General features: G+C 42.0%; 1 long non-coding RNA gene across 1 annotated transcript in view; it reads left to right on the plus strand.

Moving 5' to 3' along the window:
* Positions 1 to 6,936: 6,936 nt before the first annotated feature.
* The window catches only part of LOC132079254 (uncharacterized), a 76,553-nt gene continuing 67,921 nt past the window's right edge, over positions 6,937 to 15,568 (plus strand). The window contains exon 1 of the long non-coding RNA XR_009419372.1: positions 6,937 to 7,005. This is a non-coding gene — a long non-coding RNA (uncharacterized LOC132079254). The remainder of the gene's footprint in view (positions 7,006 to 15,568) is intronic.

A 15,568-nucleotide genomic window follows, 5' to 3' on the forward strand; every position in this document is an offset into this window, starting at 1 on the left:
CTTTCTATAGGAAATCTGTCATGAGAACTTAAATTCTCCTTGAGGAGACAGACTTGTTGTCTTTTCACCATAAAGGCCCTGTTACCTACAGTCAGTACCCTGAAAATGGTGCAAATATCATAAGGTTACACACCCTGCTATATCTGAAAGGTATTCTTTTCATTTGGTGATGAGAGTTCATTTCTGGTCTCAAAGGTCTCAAGTTATATTGCTGAAGTTGCAGATGTGCAGTTTATCCGTCAGCCAATGTCTGTATTTTGTGGTCATACGATCATTGTTCAAAGTGAGTTTATGGTAAACATTTTTAAAAGTGTTAGGTTTTTATTCCAAGATCATTTATATAAAAGAACCATCATCTCAAACCAGAAGAATCACATTGAGTTTGTAAATAGGTAAAAAGAAGTAAAGAAAGCTTCTATCACTCTGGATTCTTGCTTTTTCAGTGGGCCCAGAGTATGATTTTAGAGTTTGTAACTGAATCAGCTTATCTGCTAAAGACATGTGTGCCAGTTTTCATCTAATCTATATGATGCCTTCTTTGCACAATTATGCTTCATTTCATTTCAGACATTTCATGGTCTGTATGAAACTTGCTGCATAATTATCACTAAGATTTTGGAACTAACAGCACTTCATTAATTGGATTTCTGTTACCCTATTCCTAGTTGCATGTTAATTATTAGGGTGAAGATAAAGGGTGCTTTTCATATGCTTTCATGTTTTCTGTTTACAAGTATTTTTCTAACATCTAATAAATTTAATGGCCTCTAAGAACAAGAGGAAGAGAAATCCTACTTAGCAAATTTATAGCTTTTCAATGTATCTCATGGCTTTATGGTATGTCAAACTCTAGGAATGTAAAAGTGGTTTAAGGAGCTGTTGCTGGGTTCAACTAGCTGCAGAAACTTATAGGTTATTTTTATTTCTCCTCCATTGCTTAACCTCTGGGGCCTAAGTCTGGGCTACTTGATAAAGCAGTCATTCAGGAACTCGAAACTATACAGGCTTTGATAGACTTAGAACAAGATCTTGTATTAAACATATATTTCAAAAATAAAATTTCAAATCTGGAAATTGATCGTGGCTTGACCTGTATATACTGAAGAGCTCACTGTTCCTTACTTGCTTTGCTTTGCTGATATTATTAGATCTGTTGTTCTTTTACCAGAACTCCCAGCTGATAGAAGAAAAATCAATGAAGAGCAAAGCATATTGGACAACATCACTTTCATTAGAGTCAGGGCCACAACTGACTAAGACTAAGTTATGACATTTCCACTTTTAAAGGTTGCAAATGCTTGTATTATGCATTTTCTGATTTTCTCAGGGGGGCAGAGTCAAATATGCACTAAGCAAGCTTGGAACAGAGCAGTTTTCAAAAAAAATTCAATATAACACACGGATTTTTTTGTACATGCCAATATGAGGATTATAAATCATAAGGAATTTCTCTCCAATGCTTTTTTAAAAAACACAGCAGAGATCCAAAGTCACACTTCCCAGCATTTTATATTTATCTGCATACCCTTAAATCCCCCCATTTCAATGAGCTGCTGTGCACAGTGATCTCCCAGGTGCCCATTGCAGTGTGCATTCAGCCCTTGCCTGGTGCAGAGCAGGATGCAAAGGGATCTCTGAGGATGCCTGCCCTCACACAGCACTGCCTGAGCTGGCTCAGGATTGAGGATGCTCAGAGGTCTGCAGTTCAAACACACATCTGCCCAGCTAATGGGGTCAGAACATCTCCTTCCAATAATGGATTGGTTCTCTCTAGGGTAAAGTGCCTCTAAGAGAAATTGAGAGGAGATCCATCCTTAAATAAGATTTGATGCAGCCCAGGAGAATGACAATTACATCTTTTGCTAACACTGTTTCTAAGGCAAAGTCATGCCTTGTAGGAAACAGGATGATGGAGTACTGGGGAGATTTTTGTAGTGTAATGACTGGTGGATATGTCCATGCTATAGAAAAGTTCTGTGAGGGAGAAAATCAAATTCATCTGAGGGGCTGTTCTTTGCAGACAGTGAGAAGCATCCCTGTGTGGGTCACCCTAGTAAAGTCTGGGTTATTTTCTTCTTGGCCTGGTGACAGCAGCAGATATTTTTATGCAACAGATGAAAAACACAAGAGCCACTCCTGGGGTAGCAGTCCAGGGACCCAGGTGAGATGTACAATAAAAGAGGCACTCAGAAGAGGCTGCCAAAATCAAGTTAGAGCTGGAATTAGAATTCAGAATTCTTCCATACCTGGCTGGTTCTTTGCTGTGTCCCATGGCACAGGTCTCAGCTGAGGGGCTGGGGTAGGGCTGGGCAGGGGTGATTTCATTGGGGACACTGAGCTGTGTCTGCTCCTGAACTTTCTCCCTGTCATGCTCACACATGTTATTTCCCCACACTGTCCAGGACTGTGCACACTGGCAGCAAACCTGCCCCAGGGTCACCAGCACAGGGAGGACACCGTGGCTGGGCAGGGACAGGAGATCCCAGCAGTCAGAGGGCATTAGAGCCACCACTGAGCTCGTGTGTATCTGAACAAAAGCTGGGTGAGTTTGTTCGCCCCTCTGATTCCCAGATTACTGATTCACAGAAAGCATTTTTGACCATTATTCTTAAACTCAGATCCTGATTTTCATGGCCGGTCTGTGGCTGAAATATAAATTGGAGGTGGGGGCTGTAGCTGAGGTTTTGCCTGTCTCTAACCACTTAATTTTCTATTTTGTAATTCCACAGCCTTCTGCACATGTCGGTTGTAGATGCAAGATGTAGCAGTAGGCTCTGCAGTCATTGATCCTGACTTAACTGATGTCAATCATCCATTTTGGACACTTGCATAATCCTCCTGGCCCAGACTCCTACATCAGCACTGGCTTGTCAGAAGTTCAGGTTGCATGGCAGCACCTGAACCCCTTCAGAAGTGGCTGCAGCCCCTGCTCTCACCTTCCTGCTGTTACCTGCTCTGGGAGAGGGCACAATTCTCCCTCTTACTCTCCTGGTCTCTTTCCCAGCTTTTTATAGGTATTTGCACTCACTGCTGGCCTTGACCAGTGATGAGGGTCCCTTTCCTTGAAGGAATATAACTCAGTGGTAGTGATGAGGCTGAAATAGGTTCCCATGGGAAGCTGGGAATGTCCCAGCACTGGAAGTGTTGGAGGCCAGTTTGGGTGGGATCTAGGGGAGGTGTCCCTGCCCAGTGCAGGGGGTTGGAACATCTCTGAGGTCTCTTCCATTCTGTGATTTTGAGATTTTTGCCTCTGTGGCAGCTCTCCTGTGATTGCTGATGGCACTCAGCTCCCCTGGTGTCCTGCCTGCCCTCACCTGCTCTCTGTGGGACACCTGCCTGTTTCCCCTCTGGTATTTTCTGGGGTTTTGGCTCCAGCTCGTGGTTCTGGCAGCAGCAGGGTGGTGGGGCAGTGCAGGGGTGCCTGGGGAGGGGCAGGCAGGCCCTGTTGCTGGCACATCCCTTTACATCAGTTCAGCACTCAGCTGGCAGCAGGGGTGAAAGGACATCTCGACATCGAGGCTGTCATTGTGAGATGGTTTGACACAACGTGGCGCATTGAACTGCAGATAATGTTTTATGCCTTTTTCTCCCCTTTGAGAACAAACATGTAGCTCCTTGTTAGTGGTTAATAAACAGGAACAGAAAACTCTCTCCAGCTACACATTCAAAAGTTTGCATTCTTTGGCCAGGGAGGGAGTTAAATGTACAGGTATAAAATGGTTACAAAGAGCTGCATAAGCAAATGAATGTGTATGTGGCTCTTTACCCCTCAGAACCCCAAAAGAGAACAAAAAGGGGCTGATCTGAACGTAGTTGCAGGCTGGGATTTCAACATTCCTGTGGAGTACCTGCCCTGCCTCTGCCCATCTGCCAGTGCCACTTGTGTTTTAGCTCTGTAGCCTCCATCCTCTGTTCCCTGGGTGTTGCCACGGGTGAACATCAGTGTTTGCTTCCCAGGGCAGCCTCTGACTGCCCCCAGCCACCACCTGAGCAGGGGATGGGCACTGCTCAACACTGTGCCACTCCTTCCTAATTCCCATTTACTGTGCGTACCTTCCAGAGCCTCACGGGGCAAAAGATGAAGGAACACAAGTTCCTGTAGTGTAAATGAAAATCCCAGTGCTAAGGAGCGATCCTGAAATGTACTGCAGGATTTTCTATTATTTAGAAACACTGTAAATCATTATTTTATGGAGAAGTAAAATATGTAAAAACATTTCTGCATAGTTCTTTTCTAAATCTAACACAGAAGCTTTTGCCCCATTTTTTAAAGCAACCATTTAATAAAGCCTGACACTTAGCAATGTTTTGAAATAATTTTTGCTGCTCTGCCAGCAGTTAGCTTTGCTGTGAATCTCTAAAGACAAATCCATCTACAGTGAATCTAGCGAAATTCAGCTCCATGTTGTATGTCAGGGTTGAGGACTACTTGTCAGCTCTGGCACTGTCAGATTTTATCTTTAAATATGACAGGCAATTTGTTCAGGGAGCACTTCTGAATGACAAGATATAGTGGTGTTGTAAAACATGGCACCTGTGTGGTATGCCCTGCCTCTGTGGACATCAGAGGCTATTGTTTCCTTTGCTATTAGACAGCCACAGTCACACAATAAGGTGTGTAAAATGTTCGCAGAAACCTTTTGAATGGAGTAGCAGGAAAGTAGATACCCTGCGGTCATTTAAGTCAGGCCATTTATCATTTTATCTTATAAAACACAGCATTGGCTAAAGTGTGATGTAAAGAGAAAAGCAAACGCTCTGCTGAGCAGTGTCACTTGCAAGGCAAGGGTTTGAGGCAGGCTGTAATAAAAGAGGGTTATCTTTAAAGTGAAATGCAATAGAAAAATTAAGATTTTAACTCCTTCCCAGTCAGACAGCTAGCAAGAGCCATGCAAGGGCTGCTGTTGGCATCTGGGATGAATTTGGTCCCAGTGGATGCACAGGGATAGGATGGGTTTGGTAGTTAGAAAGATGCAGAATATGTACAAACAGACCCCTCATTAGGAAGGACTTGGCACAGTTTAAATATACTTTTTTTGCTGTTTCTTATTATGAAAAGAAATTAAGTAATTTCTTTTTACCTTGGTGAAAACAACTACTTTAAAGGAAATTCTCTAGATGAGGCAGAGTGGTAGCCTGTGCAGTTTTGTTTCTGGTAGACAAAACTATCTGTCATGTTCACTCTTAGTATGATTTCCCCATCTTCAGTAGAAGAAAATAATACTTTTGTTTTTAAAGTGGCATAACTGTGTTCAGAAATTTATAAATTCTCCTCAGATATTTTTATCTTTTTTTCCCCCCCTTTTTTACACACAAGGTTGTAATTTTAGAACCACTGGGAAAATGAGCATTCATCTTATCTAAGCAAAGATTTTTGATGATTAGCTCCATATTCTGAGATGGTTTCCATAATGAATGAGTAGCAAGAAGCATCTCCAGAGGGTTAATCACTCCACCTGCCTTTGGTATTTATTTCATGTTTGCATGAACTGTCACTGAAGAAGTCCATCTCTTCTCGTTGACTCTGGAGAGAGATGAGGTAACTTGCTTGTGTAACTTTCAGCTAAATTTGGCTGAGGAAAGTCATCTTTAGTCACCTAAATCCCCTGACTTTCTCCCTGACATAGCAGCCTAGATAGATCACAAAGGTGTTTTCAAGAATGTTTGCTTTCTCCTTGTTCACCAACATTTGACCGTCTGTGATACAGCTTCATAATGGAAGCTAATTCAAAGGGCTTTTAAAAACAAGGAGAAAGATTTTTTTGTAATTAATAGTGATGGATGGCTGGTATGGTCACACAGAGCAACATAAATCTTTGTGCCATGCCCAGTGCTAAAAAGCAGACAAACTCTAGCCAGGGAACTCAGGTACTTAAGCACAGGGAAGTCATGCAGGGAAAGGGGTTTAGACCTCATGTCCATTAGGAGGGCAGACAAACACCCAGTGAAGTAATTTTGCCTGCCCATCATTGAATAATGTACTCTGAAAGGAAGGGCTGCACTTCAGTTCCACCCTCCTCAAGCAAGTGGCCTTGCCAGCAGTTCAGAGAGAATGCAAAAGTCAGAGAGAAAAAAACCCCTCAAACACCAATGAAGAGCTACATGCATGCAAATAACTGCCCCAAATCAGAATAACTGATAATAACTGCCCCAAATCAGAATAACTGATAATTGTCCCAAATCAGAAGCAGCCGTAATGAACAGTTATCTACTACTGGGTTTTCATGAGGAATGAGATAAAATACTTCATATATATTTCAAATGCTGTTTATTTACTGGGGTGTATGTTATAGAGCTGTATAAGAAGCACTATCATCAAGGAGTGAGGTGTTTTATATAAACATCAATATTGAAAATTTGGGATGCAAGTGAACTGAACAACAGTGAAAAAATACATAGACATCTCACAAACTGTGTGCCAGTGTATAATCTTTTGCTGCTACAGCAATTTCTCCTCTTAAATACTTTCATTTGAATATTGCTGTTACAGGAAACCTGAGATGTGCCAGGTAGGAAGGAGTAGTTAATCATATTATGCACTCTACAAATGGTGAACATGCTTTATTAGGTTCTTCTATAGATAAAATTAAGTGATATCTGGGAAATGCCTGCAATAAAGTTATTTTGGGTTATTTTTTTGCTTTAGTAGTCTCCTCGTGTCCTCAACTTGCCTTTTCTAAGCCATGAAGGTGGTTATCATATAAGCTGGGCTTAGGTAGGAATCAAAATAATGGCATCAAATAGATAGGAACGGATTTCTTTGTTATGGAAAATTTCAATTTATTGATGCACAAGAGGCCACACCTCTGTAGGCCCAACCCACAGTGGACATGATTATCCACAGCTGGAGCTAGTCTGAGATGACAGGAAATGGGAGCACAGGTGCAAAAACTTCATTTATTTCCCAGCTGCGCAGGAGGATGGCACAGAGGGGAGCTGGAAATGTGGTGGGTGGGAACTCAAGGAGCCTGGAAGGAGCTGATGGACATGCCTGAAAGCAGAAAGGTAAGTGGGAGTGTTTCTCCATGTTTCTGAGTTTAATATAGTGTTTTGCACAAAGTCTTGCCTTTGGTAGAGTAAATAATTGAATATGTTCTGTGATTAGTAGAGGGATTAAGTTCAGGCATGGACACTTTCATCAGGACTCCTCCATCTGTAGGAACAAGGCTTTGTACCCTTGGCTGGGGAGCTCTGTTTACTCTGGTGCTTTTTAACTCTTTGTCCATAAGGCTGTTGAATTTATGGCCAACTTTAACCAAATATGAAACAAAATACAAGTCTCATTGATTGAAGTTCTGAAATTGTTTTGTGAAGTGGGGAAGGAGGCAAAACAAGAGTGACAGATAGCAGTGTCCCCTCTGAGAAGGAACCAGCAGGACGTGCCCATCGCTGTCCCTCTGCTCAGTCAGCCACAGCAGGGGCTGTGTCCTGTTAGAGGAAACACTGAACACCAGGGAGACAGCAGAACTGCTGTGCTGAGGGCATTGGGGCAGGATTCTGGAGACAAGAACTTGAATTTATGGGAAATTAGTCTTCATTAGTTCTGCTGTTCACGCAACCTCTTTCTGGTAAACCTGAGAAAACCAGGGCTTTCTCTGTTTTACACTAATAAAACTAGGAGAATGTTATTTAAAGTGCTTTGGCTGTACAACAGTTTCCCATAAGCTTCCAGCAATTACCCACAATGGATGCACATTCTTAACTCATGTTTGATTTTAATAGTCAGTGTGACACTGAGTAGAATTGGATTGGGCATTGAGCTTTTCAGTCCCAAACCACCAGTGTGCTTGGGGGTATATTTAGATTTAAATTGCATGATTTTCAATTGGGAAAATGTGTAAGTGCTTTGCTGGATCCAAGCTACTGCTTGGTATCTCAGTTTTGTAACTTTTTGAGTAGAGGTTTTTCATAACAATAAATCATTTCACGTGGTTTCCTAAAGAAGTGTGTTTGCAATTGTGCTGTGTGCTCGGACAAGGACTGATTTAAACCAAAATGAATTGAATAACAGAATAAGTTTCTGGTGGTTTTATGAGAATGAAAGAGAGGCATTATTAATGCCAATAAGGGAAAGGCTGGTTTGGGACCCTCAGTCCTACCAAAAATCAGCTCACCTACATAGGTGTGACATTAGAGCCTGAACTCATAGCAAGTGGGAATTCATGGGTGTTGTGGCTTTTGCTGTGATAAAGCTTTGAAGGCAAACGCTGTATTCACAACAACTGTTTCACCCAAAAGGAGGATTTTTATCTTGCTAAGGGACACGTGTGGCAGGCTGCACTTTAATGCAGACCTTTGTGTTATCCAGAAGCATCCCAGGAGCCTCCGTGGCTCTGCAGGTACCGAAGGCTCATGTACCTGCTGGCCACAGCCTTCCTCCCCTCTTCACCTTCCTGAACCAAGGGGAACACTGCAAAGAAAGGTGACCCCGGCATGCTAATGTGGGTGTTAGGATGAAGAACAAATAGCTCCTCAAACAGCAGTATTGTCTGAGGCAATCAAAGGGTCATGGACTTATTTGGAGAGGGAAAGACTTTTAGGGTTGAGGCCCCCAGTATCCCCAGTACTGTCAAGCCCACCACTAACCCATGTCATTAAATTCCATGGCCACACAGCTTTTAAACACCTGCAGGAATGGTGATTCCATCACTTCCCTGGACACCCTCTTTCTCTTACTCCTGCAAAAAGTTGGCAATTACATTGCATCTTTATTTTATTTTGCTTTTTTTTAAAAATCAACTGGATATCAATCTACAATCAATAAAGAAAGTTGCCTATAGGCAATTCTACCTTCAAATCTACTCCATGGATCAGCTGCTGGTAATCTATACACAGTCAATAAGACACTTTTCAAAAGTGAGGTTTTTCTCCCAAAAGGCAAAACTGCTCTAATTTACAGCTGGATATGAACTGGGTGAACAGTATACACCTGAAGTAAATGTAATTTCCAATTTACAAGAAACTCTGGTGAAAGATTAGATCTGATCTTCTCTCTATGCAAGTAATCTATGGATATTTATATAATGATAACTGGAGAGCACAAATTGCTTTGGTTTTTCCTTTTGGGTATCTTTTTCATTTGTTTGTTTAGCAAAACCTGCAGGGGAAACTCGAACAGCTATAATTACAGTCACAGTTACAAGTTGTGGGGTCTGTAGATAATAAGCTACAAGGCATTTTTATTGTGCTCTTTTATTATTATTTGGTTAAAGAATGCTTTTTTTTCCCAAGACAATCCATCTGTATTTTGTAGGAAGGAGAATCAAAGCAATAGCTGTCAAATATCAGCGAGATAGCAGATTTACAAATTAATCCCATTGCTTTGTATTTCCACAAAGGTTGAAATCTATAATTGGTGCTAGAAACTATAATTAACTTATTAGAAGCACTCAGGCAGCTAGGTGTGCAAAATGGCAGCAGGTGTGTAATATCATTAGAAATACACTGTATTAAAAGCACCTCAGAGTTTTATCCCTTTAGTTTCATGCTACCAGCTGCCAATTTGATTGGTTAAGTAGTTTTGGGCCATGCAATACTCTTTCTTTTGGATTGATGTGTTTATTACTTTTTATGACAGGGGATCCCAAGGCAGATGTTCAATAAAGAAACAAGCTGCTACAGACCAGAGTAAAGAGATAGGTGGTGTAGATGCAGGAAATTGGGAAAGTTATCATATGCGCTAAGTTGTTATTGAAGATTTTGCTCCCAGCATTTGTAGCAGTTGTGTTATATGCTCTTCCACAGACAGTAATCTAACAGGGAATTATTGAAAGCCAGGTGCCAGGATTTCAAATTGCACTGTGTGATGTGGAGCTGCTGCTCGAGCAGGGAGCTGGAGGTTTGAAATGATAAAGACATGGCTGTGCCATTTTTGGGGCTGTGTGGGAGCAGTGAGAGCTGCTGGGCTCCTGCAGAGCCTTTTCTCCCTGAGACACAGCTGAAGGTCTGATTTTCCTTTGCACCTTGTGCAATCCTTGGTGAAATAATGTACATTATTCCCATGATATCCCCATTACAAAGGAAGTGAAAATTGTCACTGGGAAGGAATCTTGTTCAGAATTTGAATAGCAGGTGAGCAAATTATGGTTGCATAGACCTGGATCAACCAAAGCCAAATTCTGCTCTGTCTTCACCAATAAAAATACACACTCATCATATTTAAGTGAATGGGAACATATAGATGGATACATGGTCAAAACCAAAAAGAGACGCTTTTAATTCCTATAACTGTTTTCTACTTGGTTTGTTCTGCTTAGTGCTGAGGGGGAGAGAAAATACAAGTCTCCTGGCTTTTGGAAACTTCTGAACACTCCTGTATGGGAAAAGCAAATATTTTCTAGAGAGGCTTCTTGACATAAACCGTTTCTTTTTCAGTGTTTTAAGAGGAAGCAATAGACTGTGATTGACATAAAATTTTGTCTTTAATTGATTTAGTATATTTTGCTGGTTTTGTGACTTTAATTTAATCTATTACAACCAGATATGAGAAGAGCTAATAATTCATGAGAGATGTTATTTTCTAATTAGGTTTTTATGAATGCCCCTAAAGCTTCTGCCCAGAAGTGGAAGCTGGCCAAAAAAAATTGAATTATATTGAAAGCAAAGTGTTCTGCTCTGTCCATAATCTTTAATACACTTCTTTGATTTAGTTTCTTGATGCATTAGCATCATTCCTGAAATAATATGTATTATTTCAAATAATATCTGTGTTTGGAAGGGATGAGTATCTCATTGCTCCTTTCACCTCCCTCCCTTGCTGTCCTACTCCTGCAGTCTCCTCTTGGCTTCTGAGGCTCAGCTCTTCAAACTTCATGGGCTCAAAGCGCTGCCCCTGCTCTTGCAGACAAGAAGGTGTGACCTGTGCCACCCCAAACCTCCCCACTCCTGTGTGTGTCAGTAGTCACTTGAAACCTCCCTTCTTTGGTCCTAAGGCTGTATCTGTACCTCTGCCTTTTCCTGCTGTTTGTGAATTACAGCATAGCTACCAGGGAGAAAAAAGAGATGTTGTAATGGGCTCTTGCTGTCTGTGGGGAGAAAAGCTGTTCAATTTGAGACAGGTCTGCAGGACTTCTTGTGGTCTGAAATGGCAAATTTCCTGGGTTGAGCCAGGTATTCCAGGTCACATCTCAGCTATTCCATCCTCTTCTAAGCTATTGAAGCCTTAAGGAGGGAAGAAAAGGAAATTTTCAAATTTAGGCTATTAGACTATTTGTCAGACCAGTCTAACCAACAAGTTCCAAATGCTGCTCTGGATTTCTGATGGCTGCAGTTCAGTTGGCACCAAGACAGGTCAGGGGAGGCTGAGGCTGTGTGGGATCAGCTGAGAGAAATGCCAGGGATGTGTTAAATGTGTGAGGCAGAAAAGAGAGACTGTGACAATGGAGTTGTGTTAGAGCAGGGGCTGAGCATAAGACTCAGGAGCGCTTTCAGTAACAGGATGTGTTTTGATGCACAAACAAAGGCAGCAAAAGAGACAATGCAGACCTTGGGAGCTGAGGAACATGGGAAAGGGGAATCATGCTAAAAAGCAATATGAGCTGTTGTGGGAAGTGACGTTTTAAAAACAAACCACAGTGGTTGCTGCATTGTACAAACCTAATAAGACATAGTGAAAAATATTGGATTTATTTTTACAAGTTAAAAGTGACCTTGTTGGCCTTATGAATGGATTCACTTCTCACAGTACCTCTTAAGGGCATTAGGGTTATGACTAACTCATAAAAATAAATCCAATATTTTCCCCTTGGCCATGTCATATCCAATGCTGGAATTCAGCTGTGAGGACTGGTGGGGCTCCGACTTTCATTTAGTTTGACCTTCTATTATGAGAAGTACCTGGCTCTCAATCCTGGTGGGCTGCAGCATAGTTCCAGCATGGTTATATTGCATACAGAGTGGAAACAGAAAACATCCAAGAAGGCCTGGAAACAGAGGGTCATGCAGCACAACATGTAACTGAAAAGAACCTGTGAAAGGAATAAGTGTTTCAAATACAGATAGATTTTCTTCCTTTCCTGTTTTTCATTTGACCAGCATAACAGATTGAGGCAGGACTGTCACTTTAGTCCTACACTGAATATGGGGGAGGCAGAATCCAAGCTGGTGACTGAGCTCATGCAGTTGTTCATTTCTGTTGGAGTCAAAGGAACTTTAAAAAATCCAGTCAAGAAAATAACCAGATTTAAAAATGAGCTGAGAGCTTTAAAGGTGACAGACATACCTATCTACTATTTGTGATGGCACAAGGCCTCACCTGAGCAGCAACCTAGTCCAAAGCAGTGGGAAAAAGTAGTGCAAACTGTTTTCAGCACCCTTGGATGTCTACAGGTACAAGCTGAAGCTTTGTTGCTGCAGCTTAGTGGGCTGTGTTAATCATTGAGGGCTTGTTGGGGTTCCACACACCCAGGTGACTGCAGTGTGAGGTGGTCACTGTCACATACTGATGAGGAAATGTTCATTCTAAGTGCATACCAGATGTGCTCTTTTTATAACTCATGTATTCTGCTTATCTGCTCTGCCTGATAACCATTCCCTTTCCAATGGCTCAGATGAGTTCACCTTCCTTTTGGCTGAAGAACTGTAAAGGGTCCAGTACATGCACCTGGATGTGGTTTGGGTGACTGGCTCCATGTGGCCTTGCTGAGAATGGGGTTTGGACTAGGTGGCTCCAGCCCCAACCATTCAGTGATACCATGACCTTAAATCCAAGCTGTGGCAGCACAAGCTTCTGTATAAACTCATTCACCCTGTCAAGAAATGTAGAGTGGGCAGAAAACTAGTCAATGACATAGGAGTGAAGGTGCTATGGGATTAACAAGAATGTTTTCCAGGTGCAATTAATCAGGCTGAGCTAAAATAGACACGGAATGAGATCAAATATTTATTGCATTGTGACTGTCCTTGCAGGGGGGAAGCCCTTAGCTAGTGTAATTTGGATTAAATATAAACTCAAGTGCAAAGAATAGATAAATCCATTTATCTGTGTTTATCTGAAGGAGAGTTGGATTCCAGCTTTGGTTACTGCAAAGTTAATTTTGCCATTTTTCAGTGTTGCCTTTTTTGTCCACAAATTTTCTCCCAACAACTTGAGCAGCATGCTGAATTATAGCTGTAGAAAATCATGAATGACATGCATATGTTGCAGGCATTTTTGAGGTTGCAGGGCTAACAGTAAATATTCACACTTAAAATATTGAATTTAGGTTTATATGCCATGGAAATGTTGAGTACCTTCTTTGCTTTGTTTCCTCTGCTTTTCCCATGATTCTTTTATTACACTGAACAAGTTCTGTATCTGTAACATACAGAAGTTGACGTGTTCTCATATTGCATTTCCTTATTTTCTCTGAACAAGTTTCAATGAGTATTATTTTACCTGCATCATTTCGGTGTCCAAAGTATTCCCATAGTCAGATCAATCATGGGAAAATTTTCATTCCTTAGAAACACATGGGATCCAGAGATAGGGGGTTCCCCAAGTGTGTGAGTTCCCTGCCCTGCTGTGCTCTGCACAGCACACGAGCTGTTGGTTCTCCTGTCCAGGCAAACCCTGCCCTGAGCATCCTGGCCACTGAAAAGGTGTCTTGGCAAGTAAGCCACAACCACAGATTTAAGATTTCTTTTTTTATGAGACAGCTTTGTCAGGATTTAAAGGTGTTTCTTCCTAAACATGACAAATAAGCCTGCTGAAGCAGCTAATAACACTTATTTATATAAACTGGCACTGATGCTACCTTGTGTAAAATATGTTTAATTTTAGCCAATGCATATTTGAGTTATAGTTTCCATAAATATTTGTGAATACATTATGATAAAATCTAAAACCTTGGCAACAGTTAAGAGAAGAGTTTGCGGATAAAAATCAACATTGCCTGCAGTATCCCAGGAGATCATACTGCTAGTGAAGTTTAAATTAGCTTTGCCCTAAAATCTAAGGCATTCCTGCAGCACACTTTAAAGCATCTTAAAGTGTGAAGGAGTTAAGCTAATTACTGTAGCATTTGAAGACAAGACATTTGTAAAATTAATAGGCTGAAATCTGCAGTCTTTCATTCAGCAAAAATTCCTACTGCAATTGTACATTTATTGTGGAAGAGCTGCACAACTCTGTTCTCTGTTTTAAAACAGTGACATCTTGACAGAATATAGTCCAGAAACTGGGGGAAGATCATGGGAGGTGTGTGATTTCTGTTTGCACAATGAGAACAGGAGGAACATGGTCCGTTTAAGTTCTAGCATCCCTTGATGTTATCTCCCTGTGATAGCAGAACCCTATCCCAATCCCAGCAGAGACTCTGCCTGGCACCATTTCCAATGAGCAGATTTGGTGTCCTCACCAGTTGCTGTGTATGTCCTTTGCTGTCCCTGGCTCCACAGTGCCCAGCCTGCACAGATGGAAGTCATGCAACCCAATCAGAGCAGCCCTGTAAAACAAAGCTTGTGGTGCTAAGGGCCCAAAGGCCACACTGGGGTGGTGTCAGGGAGCCTGCTGTAAGTCACCTCAGGGCTCTGCCCATACCCCAGGTGTTTGCTGGTAGGTGGAGAACATCAGGTTTGGTTTCACCTGAGCCGATCCCAGTTCTTTCTGTGCTTTCTGCTGCAGACAGGCGGTGCTGATGATGAGGATATTCACTCCAGCAGTGAGCTCCCCATATGTACTGACACACCAAGGCAGGAGTGTCCCAATGCACTAAGGGTACCTGCAGGGGCTCCCACTCACACTGGGTGCTGTGGCTGCCCTGCAGGGATTGGGGGTGTCCTTACTCTGCAGGAATTGGCAGCATCACCTACTGAAGAGGGCAGTGAGAGTCACAGGATCCCAGGCTCTGCTGCTTCCCCAATGCAGGGGAATGTTCAGATGTGATGTCTGTGGCCTGCATGGAAGGAAGGCTGGTGGGGCCATTGCTGCAAGGTTTCTGTGTCTCCCTGCATGCAGGAGAGGGGAGCAGAGCAGCTGCTGGGAGGACAGGAATGTTTATGAGGGGGACACAAAGTGTTTGGTTTGAGCATGAGCTCTGTTCAGCAGCTTTGCTCTTTCTCAGCCTTCAGTGTTCTCACACAGGGACATGGCTACAGAACACAGATGCAAAGGAAGGGATTCAGTTAACAGCTTCCTTTGTGAGGTGTCAGAAGGATGCAATTCTCTGTTAAAGTATTTATAGGGCAAAGCACTGGTTCCCTGCAATTCACTGGTGCTATTCACTGTAAGAATCACTGAGCTCAGGCTCAGGAAGGTGAGTTGTTTGCTATTCAATTGATCTCAGTCTGTTTCTCTTATAAACCAGTCCAAGTCAGTAGTGCAATTACAGAGAAGACTGAAACAACTTTCATTGCCCCCTTAACAAGAGGTAGCCTTGTTTCTTCCAGGCTACTGAGACATTTCATCCACAATCAGTTTTTAAACTGAAGGTTTTATACAAGGCATTCACAAATGTGAAAAAAGAATAGCATGTTGTATGAAAATTTTTCCAGTTGCATTTTGACAAGATTTTATGTTGGTTATTGAAGCTGCTGGCTAGAAGTGGGTCAGTAGAACTGTAACAGACTTCTTGGTTATTGCTGTTTGACT

Source organism: Ammospiza nelsoni, chromosome 13, assembly GCF_027579445.1.
Source record: "Ammospiza nelsoni isolate bAmmNel1 chromosome 13, bAmmNel1.pri, whole genome shotgun sequence".
In the NCBI taxonomy this organism is placed as follows: domain Eukaryota; kingdom Metazoa; phylum Chordata; class Aves; order Passeriformes; family Passerellidae; genus Ammospiza; species Ammospiza nelsoni.